Genomic DNA, 14,810 nt, shown 5'->3' on the forward strand with positions numbered 1-14,810 from the left:
TATTAAAAAACAGAACCATCAGGTTCTGCGACTTCCACCTTACCTTCCCGGTTGAAATCCGATAGAGATGGTATGGTCGGCTCTGAAAGTATATGTAATAACACAATATTTCGACGAAATGAACGATAAATTTATCATAAATAAATAAAACATAAATTTATAGCGTTATAGTTAAAGTGACTGTTTGATGAAGATAGAGAATATGGTTAACTTGCATAGGAACTGGACATATAATGAAAATTTCATGGTAACTCTTAATAAAAAAAATAATACAATCAACAATGGAAACAATCGTACAAAAAAAGTCCTTGAAAATTTTAAATAATAAAAAAAATTTTACAAAAAAAGTTGTAAAATAATAATTGTATTTCTAATTTAGTGTAATTACGGATATAGTATGTATTCAAGCACTTGTTAAGATTTTTTTTTTTTAGTTTTAAAAATACACCTAAATTTAAATACTTGTTTTTGCTATCTTTTATTATTGGATTATTAATAATAATTACGTAAAAATGAATTATAACTAATAAAACATGAAAACGGTAATAAATTATACGCGCATAAATAAAAGTACAACGATTATAATTGTTGTCCTATTCGACGGATGTAAATTTTTCCAGTTAGTAATGCAGTCTCGACCTTCTTAAGCACAAGCTTTTATTTTCATTGTACGTACTATACAGGAGTTCATCGGAACAGTAAAAATATGCACAACAATATGTAGAATAAATTCTTACGCAAGGTAGAATTTTAGAAGAAATTTATAAAGCTTACTGGGGTTGTACAGGTCCTGTAATGCACAATACGATATATACACAGAATGATAATAAAGTATGAATACATTTATACAACTTTTCATCGGTTAAACAGAAAAGTGAAATTTAGTCAATCTTCCTACCCCGAAACGGTCTATTTTCGATATGCTATTTCATACCCCAAGTCTCCAGCGGCCGCCGTAAAGTTGCAACTAAAACGGTTTTTTTTGGAAAATGTAGAATTGAATTAATCATTTTAAAATATAGGTGGGGCACGAATGATCCAACATTTGTTTTGGCAATAATTCTTGAGGTTAATAATTATTAATGTGTTTTATGGTGGCAGAAGTGACAGCAGTTCATGAGTATTTGTTTCTTCTCTTTCTGAGTGCGCTGTTTGTGTATCATTCCAAGATGGCTGACAAAGAAAGACTAACTGTTGAATAGTGCGTAAAGACTGTGTTGTTTTTTAATGAAACGAAAAGTGTTGTGCTTACACAAAAACGGTGTTGTGCACATTTTCAAACATAGTAGTCGCCCTAGATGGTTCAATATTTGAGAGTAAGCGCGAACCGCCTGCCAATGTTCGTTCTTCACAGAATGTCGAAGCTGTCAGAGCAGCGTTGCTGAGGAACCGGACAAGTCACAAATCAACAAGAAAAGCAGGAGCACAACTTGGGATTTCTAGGCGACCTGTGCAGCGAATTTTAAAAACTTATTTGCATTTGTAGCTGTAAAACATAACAGTGTTGCCTAAATTAGTAGTTGACAACAAATATCAAAAAATTTCATTCTCTGAATGGGCTGTGAACCAAGACGTATTGTTGAACAATACTTATTTTTCAGCTGAAGCATATTTTCACCTAGATGGGGTTGTTAATAAACAGAATGTGTGTTTTGGGCTTCCGCACGTGCTTCATGAGCTTCATGAGAAAGTGTATCACGCTCCAAGAATTACGGCTTGGGCCGCTACCTCACGTAATGGGGTAATAGGGCCATTCTTTTTTGAACAGACAGTGAATAGTGAGCGTTATCTAAACATGCTGCGTAATAATTTTGTTCCTCAGCTTCTTGAAAAAGGGGTTTCAATTAGAAAACGAGTAGTTCATACAGGATGGAGCCAAATCAAACAGAGCTAATACTGTTTTAGACTTTCTGCATGAAACTTTTAACTAAAATGTCATTTCAAACCGATTTCCTAATTATTTTGTGTGTGACAGAACTGGCCCCCGAACACTCCGTGTGAATCTTTTCTTTGTGGATTTTTAAAGTTAATGATTTTCCCTAAACATCCTCGTACAGAGATCGAATTGAGGTTGATGATCATTGAGGCGTGCATGCAACGACATAACCGAGGATTTGTGTCGTTGAATTATTAACAGCATAGGATTTCGTGTTAAAGAAATTGCTAGACGTGATGGTAGTCATATTGAACATGTGATAAGCAAAACATCATTTTAAGATATATAAAACCACGTTGTATTTTATTTTTCTCTGTTGCGATTCATATAAATATTTTTTTAAATGTTGGATTATTTCATCCGCCATTCTGCAGATTGGAAAACAAAACTTTTGATGTAAAAATATCGAGCTATGACATCCCTAATCAGAGGTAGCCATTAATTTTTTTTCACAGCTAGTTCCAAACTGCTTTTCTGTACCTCAAACAACTGTTTATGAGTGAAACACTAAATAAGAAAAAACTGAACCAAGCTTCTTTCTTAAAAATATCTATTTTTCGTTATGAAATCATCACCCCTCCCTCAAGTTTTTGAGTTCAAAGATTTTAATTTTTTAGTAAGTTTATATCAAACCCAACCAAAATGGCGGACATTTAATATTTTTCACAATTATTTTCAAAAATAGCCTGTAGTACACCAAAATGCTGATTTCATACTTAAAAATACACCTTTTTAAATAAGGAGAATTTGTTAAATTTTACTTTTTTTAGCGTTTCACTCTTGAGGAGTTATGTAACACTTACTGCAGATCGCTTTTGAAACTAGCTATTCATTTTTCCTACCTCATTTAATGACCTTTAAATGATGTCACAAATCCATATTTTTCATTTAAAGTATTTCTGTCACACCTATAAGTGTTGTAGTGATATAAAAAACATCTTTTTGAGGTAGAAGCATTTATTAAATTTCCACATTTAACTGTTGAAAGAAATATAAGGATTCCCATACCTCACACACTATAAATTTACATCAATAATTTTAGTTGTAATTTTTCTTCATTTTAACGTAGCTTTTTATAGTATTTTCTTTGTGCTCTCTTATCTTTTATGATAGTTACCATGACTGTTAAGATCGTAGGAGATCTGAAAAGAGAATTAGTTGAAATCCGAGCGAAATCTTTCACTAGCTGCAACTCGCAAACGAAGCATTTTAGGACATATGTTTATATCAACTTCTTTTTTTATTTTAACGAGTAGAATAGGTTATAAAATTATCGGGTGAACTTCGTGATACAACCTTTATGTACATTAAATCTTTAATCAAGACCAAATGTTATTGTCTGATTTAATTAATTTAATTTTAAAGTTAACGTTTGTTAGTTGTTCCACGTAGTAATTTTCTTCTAGACAACCATGTTAATTCATTACAGAAGCAACGTAGTTTGCACGGAACGAAGAAACTCATAACTATCTGGAATTATTTTATGTCCGTGAGGAAATCAAACGGTTCGGTTCACATTACAAACAACAGGCATCTAGCGCTGAATCTGCTAAACAACAATGAGGATATCCGGCGACTCAAACGCCTTCAAATGCTGGACCTGGGGGAGTCTGAGTGTCTCTTGGGCTAGGACAAAATCTGTTAATTAATGAGCATCTTCTCAATGCCTTGGTGAAGAGCTTAATTTCCTTTCCTAAGGTAATTATGTTATTGTTTTGTTTTCCTTTTCCTTTGTTTTGTAATATTATTTGATTTTTTGTTAGCTTTGCAGACTTTTGTACTTTTTATTGAGTGAATTCGTGTAAGTGTATTTATAAATATGAACTATTGTCTTATGTATGTACGTTTTATTAAGAGGGATACCTCACATCAAAACCTTATTGTAATTCTATTTACTTTGGTTTCTTCTTGGAATCTATTACAAATTAACGATACTACAAAAAAAAAAAAAAGGTTAACTATATAAGATGATCTTTTTTACTGAAAATGGATAATTACATGGTCTTCGTAAGGAGTTGAGAGATTTTTCCCGGTCATCATTTCTTAGATATACATTTTTAGATTGTCATGATACATAGCTCAAGCAGATATATTTTGATATGTCAAATATTTTCAGTATCACTTCAACAAATTTGGATGGCAATAGATAATTTTTTTTTTTAAATATCACACAACTCAGAAAGGAATCTTTTTTTTTATTATTATTATTTATTATGGGCATCGACTGCTAAGGTCATTAGCCCTCGTCACAATCTTTAAAAGAAACTACTATCACCATCTGGATCGACATATGTAAGGGTGTAAAGGGCCCTTACATTTTATTTAAAAGCACAAACTACACAAAACAATTAATACATAAAGACTAGGACAATTACAAACACTTATGGAGTGTAAAGGGCCCCAATATTAAAATTTGAGATAGGTTCTCAAAAGACCATTAAATTAAAATTAAAATTAAACTTATCGATACCATTTCTTTCTTTCTTTCTTCTACGAGTCTCATTTATAGTTTGTTTAAGCACCCTCGGGGCGACCAGAACCGCCGTTGAGCAGTATATCAGTCGCGCCAGGGTGCCGTGGCAGTTGAATCCTTCTTATAAACAGGCTATAGGCATGCACAGCGTACACCCACAGCCTCGCGCCCTCAATCCACCCTTGAGGGTCCCCCATGCCATCATCGGACACACCCCGACTCACTGCTCTTGAATGCAAGTGAGCCAAAATGGCCTAGGCAAGATGGCTACCTCCCGTCACTATACGTGCCACGTTTCGAGACTCCCTTATATATATATGCATGCGTTTTAAATTTAAATTAAACTTATCAATACCATTTTTTCTTTATATATATGTAAACAACCGCTTAGAGTTTCTTTTACCACAGCTTTAAACTTCCATTTTATAGACTTTTAAGAAGTTCACTGGCGTGTAAAAATGCAACTACATTTTCTTCATTTCCATTATCCAGATCAGCACTAATATTATTTGTAAGACGGAACCTTTTTCTGAGGTCCTCATATATGGTACACTCTTCTATTAGATGCTTGATTGTCAGTGTTTTATTACAAACACCGCCCATTGGTCTCACTTCGCCGGTTAACAAATATAAATTTGTTAATCGCGTGTGACCGATTCTAAGTCTGGTCACCGCTACTTGTTCACGGCGAGTCAACTTAAAGTCGCTTTTCCATTTATAAGGAGAAGTTTTAACTGAGTTTAATTTTGTATTTAAACTCCTCCATTCAGCGTTCCACTTGTTTCTTACTATGTTTGTTAGACGGTTTTTAACATCTGCCACTCTTACAGGAAATGCATCCAAGTCATCGCAGACTGTTGCCTTTCTGGCAGCTTCGTCTGCGATTTCATTACCTGTAATACCAGCATGCCCTGGAGTCCATACAAATACGCATCGCTGTCCTCGTTGTTTTAGTACGTATAAAATGGACAGGATGTTTGCAATTAGGACATCCTTAATGTTCTTGTTCCGAATTGCGACGAGTGCACTTAATGAATCGGAACATATTAGCACTCTCTCTTCGCAATAGTGTTCAGTGTAGCAAAGAGCTTGCTGAATTGCAGTGAGTTCTCCCGTGTAGACACTGGCCACATCTGGCAGTCTCCAAAAGTGGGCTTCTTCATTTACATATATCGAGCATCCAACACCATGTTCGGTTTTAGAACCGTCAGTATAAATTCTAATATGTTCTTCGTAACTACTGACGGTTGCTAAAAATTCGTAGGTATGCATTTCGCATAACTCAAAAACAATTAGCCGTAGGATGTTGAAATTGGATTTAGGACTGCTGTATCATCTAGTTGTGCATCTCCTCTTTTGATTGCAATCGACTGAACCGTATGTGTCCAAAAAAGCCCAAAATCCATTTTTGGGGGTTTTGGGCTCTTTTTTAATTGCAGTATTACGCCCTCATTGAGAGCTTTTGAACGATATATCGTAAGTGCTACTTAATTTCATTGGTCCCACAGAATTATAGCCAAATAAAATTTTAATTAATGAAATATTTGGATCTTAAAAGGGGATGTCACATCGGTTCGAATCAGACTTCATCTCCTTTTTTTAACTGTTTTTTTTAAAATGTAAATATATCAATTTATTAATTATTATTAACCTCTGAATGTAAAAAACGGTTTACGATAAATAATAATTCAATCATAAAAAAAAATATGAAAAAATATCAGAAGTTATTAATGAAATAAAACTTTATGTTATTTTCATTTAAAAAAAAAGTGCATATGTAATTTAATAGGCGTACAAGGAAGTCATGTGTTATCCACATCAGTTTTTTATAAAGATTTTACTTTATATAATTACATAAATTGCAAAATTTTATTGTACAAGTTTTTTATTTTAATGTACAGTAATGATAAAAACATTAAATTTTAAACGTAGAATTGAATGTTAAACTTTTCAAGTTCAAAGAACCTTATTCAAGTATATGTTTTATTTTTATTATAATTGATATTTGTTCATTATTTTTCAATGGCAAATGCACTTCCTTAATCATTAATTGGTCTCAAGTTTTTTTAATTGCTTTTTTTTATTTTGTGATTAATCTGTTCTCTTTCCTGAGTAAAACGGTTATTTACAAAAATTTACTGTTCATTAAACCAATTCATATAATGAAGTTAACTTTTATATGTGTCAATATATATTTTATTAATTTTTTTTTGTTTCTAATTTTTAATTACAGTCGGTTACATTTCTATTGGAACCTTAAGTAAATTATAGCATACATAATCACATTAAAAAGGAATCCTCATTTGATTCCTCAAAAATTATATACTAATACTATATGCAACTACTTAGGGTAGAATGCAGAACGTACACAAGGTATTTTTGAAAAACTGTACTTTTAGAAAAGCAAAAATGGTAGATTGAAAAAACTTAGAAAAGAATTTTTTTTTATTATAACGACACAGCCAACTTTACAATCTGTTCAGCAAGATAATTGAACAATAAATAAATAAGATGTATTTGAACTAACATTAAGTTGTCACAGACCCAGCGGCTTGTGACTTATTAATGAAATAGAAGAGCACTCCGTTCGGCCAGACCACAGTGACCTAATTGAAACGATAAGGCAAACCAAGAATATTGTTCTTCAGCAATCTTGAAAAATCACTGATCGTGTTATCTAATAAATTAACCGCCAAATAATTAGAGTGCCGATCCAAACGATTTTGATACCGTAGGCTGACCAGAAAGATTTCCTGCCGAACGGTTTGCAACTTAAGATCATTATATGTAAGGCTATTACTTATGTACCAGGGTATGTTGAGCATTTTCCTCAGTGTTTTTGTTTGGAAGCGTTCAAGTATGTTAATACTGGAGTTGAACTTTTCAACGATATATCATGTGGTAATTATTTTCATTTTTTCCAGAGTTATAGCCAAATAAAATTTTAATTAATGAAATATTTGGATCTTACAACGGAAGGCACATCGGTTTAAATCACATTTCATCTCCTTTTCTTTCTTTTTTTTTTATTTTAATGTATTGATTTATTACTAATTATCAACCCGTGATTGTAAAAAAAGTTATACAGTAAATAATTATTCTATATTAACAATAAAAAAAAAAATATTTAAAAAAAATATCAGAAATTACTAGTGAAATAACATTTTATGTACTTTTAAAAATATGTGTTTATGTAATTTAATAGGTGTTTAAGGAAGTCATGTGGTGATCCACATCAGACTTTTTTTTAAATAGCTAAACGGCAAAAACAAAATTAAAGAAATAATTTTAATTTGAAAATTATTTATTGCACTAAGATTAAATTTTACAAAATTAAGTTTTTTTTAAAACAATAAATGTAAAATATAAATTTACAATAAAACATAACATTTATTCGTGGTACTAATTTAACTATTTATTACTTAAATAAAAAAAAATAAAAAATGCAACTATAGTTTTATTTTTCCCGCTTTCCAATTAAGAAATCATTACTGATATCGTCGAATTTCAAATCACTCACTAATTTATGTTCTATTGATAAAAGGCTTAAATCTGAAGTACGATCTTGATTACTTGTAGATCTCAAATAATTTTTGATTATTTGCTAAAATTTTATTCGGTTGTGGCTATTGTCTCATTTTCAGAAATATGCGTGTATAGTTTATACAATACGTAAATATGATTCTTCTAAATCCTATTTATTCAGTATGTTCAAATTATCCTTATGATAAATAATGCTCGGATCTTCATTTTCCAATCAATTTTTAATTTATATATATACATATAAATTTTATATATAAATATATAAAATTACTTGTCGGACTCCGTGGCGCCAGTGGTAGGGTCTCGGCCTTTAATCCGGAGGTCCTGAGTTCGAATCCCATTCAAGCATTGCATTTTTCATACGCTAAACTATTTCATTTCCATATCTCACGGACAAACATCAACCTCATGTGGCATATAATCAAGCAAAGAAAAAAAAATTTAATATTACATTGTACACACCTTTACATAGAATCTTGTAATTCTTCTGAAAAAAAAACCTCGTAGAACTCAGTTTATTCTTTTATTTCACTTCATCTATGAATTTATTTTTGTCTATTTTTGGGTATGCTTATCGAATTAATTGCACAAATCAAAATTATCGTTAAGGTTTGTTAATCTCTCGATTTATTAAATTATATCATGAAGAAACTTAAATATTATGTTGTATACCTCGTAAATACCCATTTAATCAACTTATTTCAAATAGTATTTTATTTTATGTATATAGAAGGTTTCAATTTACTGCTTTAATTTATTAATATTTTCACGATGATCACATAGCAGATCCTGAATCTGTACACGTACCCACCGGATTGGTCTAGCGGTGAATTCGTCGTCACAAATCAGCTGATTTCAAAGTCGAGAGTTCAGAGCTTCAAATCCTAGTAAGGGCAATTACTTTTATACGGATTTGAATACTAGATCGTGGACACCGGTGTTCTTTAGTGGTTAGGTTTCAATTAACCAGTCGTCTCAGGAATGGTCAATCTGAGACTGTACAAGACTACACTTCATTTACATTCATATATATCATTCTCTGAAGTAATACCTTACGGTGGTTCCGGAGGCTAAACAGAAAAAAAAAGAATATGCACACGTATTTAAATTACTACCCACAATTTATTAAAAAAATAATTTGACTTACCTCGTATGAAAATTGTTATTGTGAAATTTAAATATTACAACACCACCAAACCACTGATACAAATCTTTTAGTTCACAATGTTGTGTTTAAAAATGCAGTACTTTTCTAAACAGTCCGCTATGTCGCACTACTAAACCAACTGTAGTTATAAATAAAATGGCCTGGTTTTATGAGTTTTTTTTTTTTATTTTCGGAAAAGTTACAAAGTTCTATGTACATCTGCGCAAATTACATAAAGTAATTTGACTAGTATGTATTTATATAAATATTAATTAACTAGATATTTAATTTATATTATTGATTTTATTATTAAACTTAATTTAAAACAATACAGTTGTTTAAAAAGAAAATGACCAGCGTGAATGGGTACTCACTACGGTCCTTTTAAGTAAGCTTTGAACAAAACCTTTAATAAATAAATCTGTTTATATTGTATTTTTCTCGTAAGAATGGTTTTGCTTCACGTACCGAGCCCCCTTCAAATTTTTGGCCCTTGACAAATGTTCGTTGCCAATGCCTTTGTACGGTCCTGACCTCAATTAATGTGTCTTTAACCATTTCGCTCCTCGCTTAGAATTCATAATTATGTTTAGTACTTTATCCTAAGCGAGTAAATGGTAAAAAACTCCTTTTTTAATAGGAAGGCGATGAGTTTATTTTTAATTGTTTTACTTTAAAACTATCAATCGATGCTGCGTTAAATACATGCTGTAAATTGCATTAAAATCGGTTCTACCGTGACGCCAGACAAATAAAAAAATCATAAATCTAACAAATTGTAATAATGATTTAATTTAACTTGTCTTTTTATGAAATATAAAGATATGTTTAAACGAAGAGTAGACTGAGAAATTTACAGACAAAATTTTAATTGTACATAAATAGATAATTATTAATTCGATTAAAAAAATATACGAAATTAAATTAAAACTTAGTGAACTTGTCGTTAAATACTTTCACATGATACTGAACTTGTGAAGATGAACTTAAACTATCCCTTCTTATTCGTACAATGACGCACGTCCGGTTAAATAAGTACATTTATAGATTAGTTGTACAGTGAACGCGTCATGAATTAATTAATAATATCACCGTATCGTTCTAGTCTAGTACAAAAACGGGAATCACCAAATCCGGTCTCAAAAAGAAGTGATAATAAATAAACAGGTATCGTTGGAATTTTCTAAATGTGTCTGATTATTAAAAAATAAAATTAGGATAATTCCATATGTTTTACACCAGTTATTTCAAACAAAACTTTTAAGTACAATATTTTATTTCTATTAACGGAGAATTAGTTTTTCCTTTATGGATAAGTTAATACAGCACGTATAAATATTAAAAGTCATATCTGCTGACGTATCACACAAAATCGTCTGAATCGAGATGGTAAGATAAATTTATTATACATCTAATTTAAGTTTAAAGATGTAGGTTTACTTAGGATTAAGATACAATTTTAATAATAAAAAAAAATAAATAAAAATGTTTCCATTCAATTAATAAAAATTCATTTTATTAAAAAAAAATAATAACATATTAATAAAAATAGAATAACTCACATACAAAGTTTGAAGTTTTTTAGATAACCTCTCTTGGATTCTTTTAACGGAGGTTTGGCCCTTTTCTTTGAGAGAAAGAATTTTACATTTCCTAGTTTAAGAAAATGTAAAATAAATTATTTTATAAATACTAATTAATAATTTTATTTTAATTAACTATAAGTTTTATGTTAGCAACATAAAAAATAATTCGAAATAAATTTTCCAATATTTTGAAATTAAATTACGCCATTTGTTGCTCAAAAAGCATTACTGAAAAAAAATAAGAAGACAGTTCTTAAAAAAATGGCTTTGATTTTTTTATACAGTGGTTCTTAACCCACATTTTGACAAAATTGTTCTGTGTAATTTAAACGCTTAGCATAGATTTTAAAAAAGAAAAATATGGAGCAAGAGTTAAATTTGATAAATTCCCTAAAATCTTTTGTTATTTTTCTTTTTGTTCGGACAGTTTAAAATCTGAATGAAACTAAATTTAAAATATTTTGAGGAAAAATACGAGTAATTTATTCTCTCTTTTTATTGAATAAACAATAGATAAAATCTGTTCCATAATCAGTTTGATGACACTATAGTGGTAACTCTCACATTTATGTCCGACCTCCATGGTGGAATGGTAGCTTCTCAACCTTCAATTCCTCATTACGCTCACCATTTTCTTCGTAAGCAACGAAGTCAATTTGTTTTCATTAAAAAAAAAGCAGTTAAAAGTAGATATAGTCTGGAATAATCTGAAGGCTAAGATTAAAAATAAAATACGAAAAAACAACTGATCTTAAGTAGTTTTCGATAGCTTTCATATTACCGGTTAGTTTCATCTTCAGCAGTTTTTTTACTTCCTTTTACGAAGTAAAGGAAGTATTGTGATCGTGAAAAATTTCAGTTTTCAGATTTCAACAGAAATATCAGTTTTGACCATTCGTGAGTCCATTTTGATTAGTTTTGGCGTGACGTCTGTACGTACGTATGTGTATGTATTCATGTACGTACGTATGTACTCGTATCTCGCATAATTCAAAAACGATTAGCCGTAGGACGTTGAAATTTTGGATTTAGGACTGTTGTAACATCTAGTTGTGCACCTCCTCTTTTGATTGCAATCGACTGAGCCAAAAGTGTTCAAAAAAGCCCAGAATAAAAAACTATTTAGATTTTGCACTTTTTCTTAACTGCAATAATAAGCCCTCATTGAGAGATTTTCAGCGATATATGATAAGTGGTACTTAGTTTCATTGGTTCCAGAGTTATATGCAAATGAAATTTTAATTAATGAAATATTTGGATCTTACAAGGACACATCGGTTCGAATCAGACGTCATCTCCCTTTTTTTAGCTTCATTATTTTAATTTAAATATATTGATTTATTAATAGTTATTAACCTTTGATTGTAAAAAAGGTTTTACAATAAATAATAATTCAATAATAATAAAATAAAAAAAATATGAAAAATATCAGAAGTTATTAATGAAATATAATTTTATGTACTTTTAATTTAAAAAAAGATAGTGTATATTTAATTTAATTGGCGTACAAGAAAGTTATGTGGTGTCTACATCTTATATTTTTAATTCAACAATTAAACGGTTTAATTATATAATTTACAGCATTCATTATTTCGTTTTATTTAAAATCTATGTTATTAAACACACGTATTTTATTTTTCCATTTTTTTTCTTTACTTACTTTACAATTTTTTATCAGATAACATTTATTTTTAATTTTAACTTTTTGCAGAACAAAACAAATAAATTCTAATTTTTAACCGTAATTAATCTTTATTTATTTAAAACCAAAAATAATCGTCAAACAATAATAATATTTTTTAAGCAAGAATTAAATTATATTTAAATCATGCTCGTACTTCTTATATAATTGTTTGTGCCGTTATCGTATAAAATATTGTGTAAAACTAAAAGTAAATATAGCGTAAAATTATATATACGTACTATACTAGAACACCTGCTATAAAACCTGAGAGAATTATAAACTCGACATAATAAAGGGTAATTTAAAGAAAAATTATTTTTTATTTATCTCTTTTATTTTTAACACAGTTATGAAATATTTAAAAAAAAAAAAACAAAAAAAAACCATAAGAACCCCTGGATTAAATAAATTTTTAACATTTTTTCAGGGAATTATTAAAGGTTCGTAACAGGAAGAGAAATTTTGTACGTGTAGAAACGTGAAAAATAACAGTTTTCAGGAGAAAGGGCCTTATACTACCTTGTAATTTTTAACAGATTACCGAAGAATATAAAAATTTTCTCTTCAATTTATTTAAAATATTTAGTTACATGTACAATACACCGAACCAAAACACAAGTTCGGCTGTGAGGGGCAGACATTTGTTGTGATAAAAATTATACTACACTTTCTGTAGCATTATACTCCTACATCAACCGTGTGTTTTTCATGAGTAATTGTTATTATTAATAAAAATATTTGAATAAATGAAGAAATGTTTTTTTTATTCAGCTTTTTATTGTTTCATTAGTGAATAAACAATTTTATCTCAAGTTTGTTGTAGATTTATTTTATTGATATAGTTTTACATATTTATTTTGAGTAACAGTAATCAAAAGCATTTATTTTAAGCGTTATCGTTACAAATGCAATTAATACATTAGTGCAATTTTGTAATTTTCTTTAAATATTTTCTGTGTTCAGTGGCTTTTGTTTCTTGAAACAAATCATACATTAATATTTTTTTGAGGGATACGTCCACTTTTTTCTGCTATTGCACACTTGGTATCTACATTCATTTGACAGGAGAGCCCCTACGTGTGAGTTCCTACCTGTGTGTTACTGTATCCCACCATATAAGTGTAAAGTACGATACTCTCCCGTCTCGCTACCCTGTAGTACTTCAATGTAATTTTAAATCACGATTATTTATCATAATGAAATGTGTTAATCTACATATATAAGACGGATAAGGCGCGATCCTAACTTGTGGTACAAAGTCATACAGAGACTTCGTACCTTTTTCCTTTCCTTCCTTTCCCTATCGAAGTACACGCGTGAACTATAATTAAACTTCCATCCATCTACGCGCGTCTCCATCGGTCTGTACATGGAAAAGTAATTGATCTATCTACAACAGAAAAGTAGTAAACATGAGCCTACATGAGCACTTCGTAAAAAAATCATTCATAAAGCGAGAAAAATGCCCACCCGTCTTCGTGAACCTAACTTGTTTGTGTTATGTTTCTGGCATAATAACAGGATAGGATGGGAGGTATCCTCTGCAAAATCAACTTAAAATTTATTCAAAAGCCAAAAGCAGTTCTTCGTGTAAGATCTTTAACTCCTATTAGAGAAATGAGAATCTATTAAAAACGTTTCTGTACCAACAAAATAAGTATTAAGTAATATAAGAATTAGAATTTAGTAATTAATCAGTCTTATATGTTCCTTTCTCAAACCAAAGTCTTTTGACTGGCACAAACATTCGATCTTATGCTTTAGGGCTACCGAATGGGATGGTGACGGGAGAAATGCCAAGCAAACCAAAACCAAAATCAGAACTACAGTGAAAGTCTGTAATAAGAAAATTCAAGGGACAAGCAGTATATGCTCGTTATATTCGAAGACGAGTCATATTATATGTAGAGGGTCGAAATAGGAGAAAAAATGTACCCAAGAAAACGAAAAGTGGAAAGGGTTGCTAAAAGTGAGTGAATAAATGAATAAAACACTTTATAAAAATATTATGTTGCTAATTCTTTTACTTTCCCGCCTAGCGCTATAGCAGAGTTACAGCTCTACAAGGGAAAGTATTGTAGTCGGTTCAATTTGGGCATATGCGGTTTTCACCATATCTTTACGTTTTGACACCTAAGGAACGCAAAAATGACAAAAAGTGGATGAAAATGTTCGCATGTACGTGTGTGTATTCGGTGTTTCACACCTTATATCTCCAGAACTAGCCCGATTTTGACCAAACATTGTAAGATTCGTGCATTAATGTCATTAAATTTTCAACTTAAAAGGTGAACGGGGTGAGGCTGTAGAGGAAGATCACACTCAGTATCTCGAGATTTCACCTAATTAAGGTCTTATTTTTCTTAGGCACATTTGTTAACAATTAAAAAATAATATTTCCAAGGAAGATTATTTTGCAAAATCGCACCTCCACCCCCAAA

General features: G+C 30.5%; 1 long non-coding RNA gene across 3 annotated transcripts in view; it reads left to right on the plus strand.

Moving 5' to 3' along the window:
- Positions 1-10,185: 10,185 nt before the first annotated feature.
- LOC142321502 (uncharacterized) overlaps positions 10,186-14,810 on the plus strand; it is a 176,083-nt gene continuing 171,458 nt past the window's right edge. For all 3 annotated transcript variants that reach the window (XR_012755647.1, XR_012755648.1, XR_012755646.1), the window contains exon 1: positions 10,186-10,488. This is a non-coding gene — a long non-coding RNA (uncharacterized LOC142321502). The remainder of the gene's footprint in view (positions 10,489-14,810) is intronic.

The sequence above is a fragment of the Lycorma delicatula genome, chromosome 3 (assembly GCF_047948215.1).
Source record: "Lycorma delicatula isolate Av1 chromosome 3, ASM4794821v1, whole genome shotgun sequence".
In the NCBI taxonomy this organism is placed as follows: Eukaryota; Metazoa; Arthropoda; class Insecta; order Hemiptera; family Fulgoridae; genus Lycorma; species Lycorma delicatula.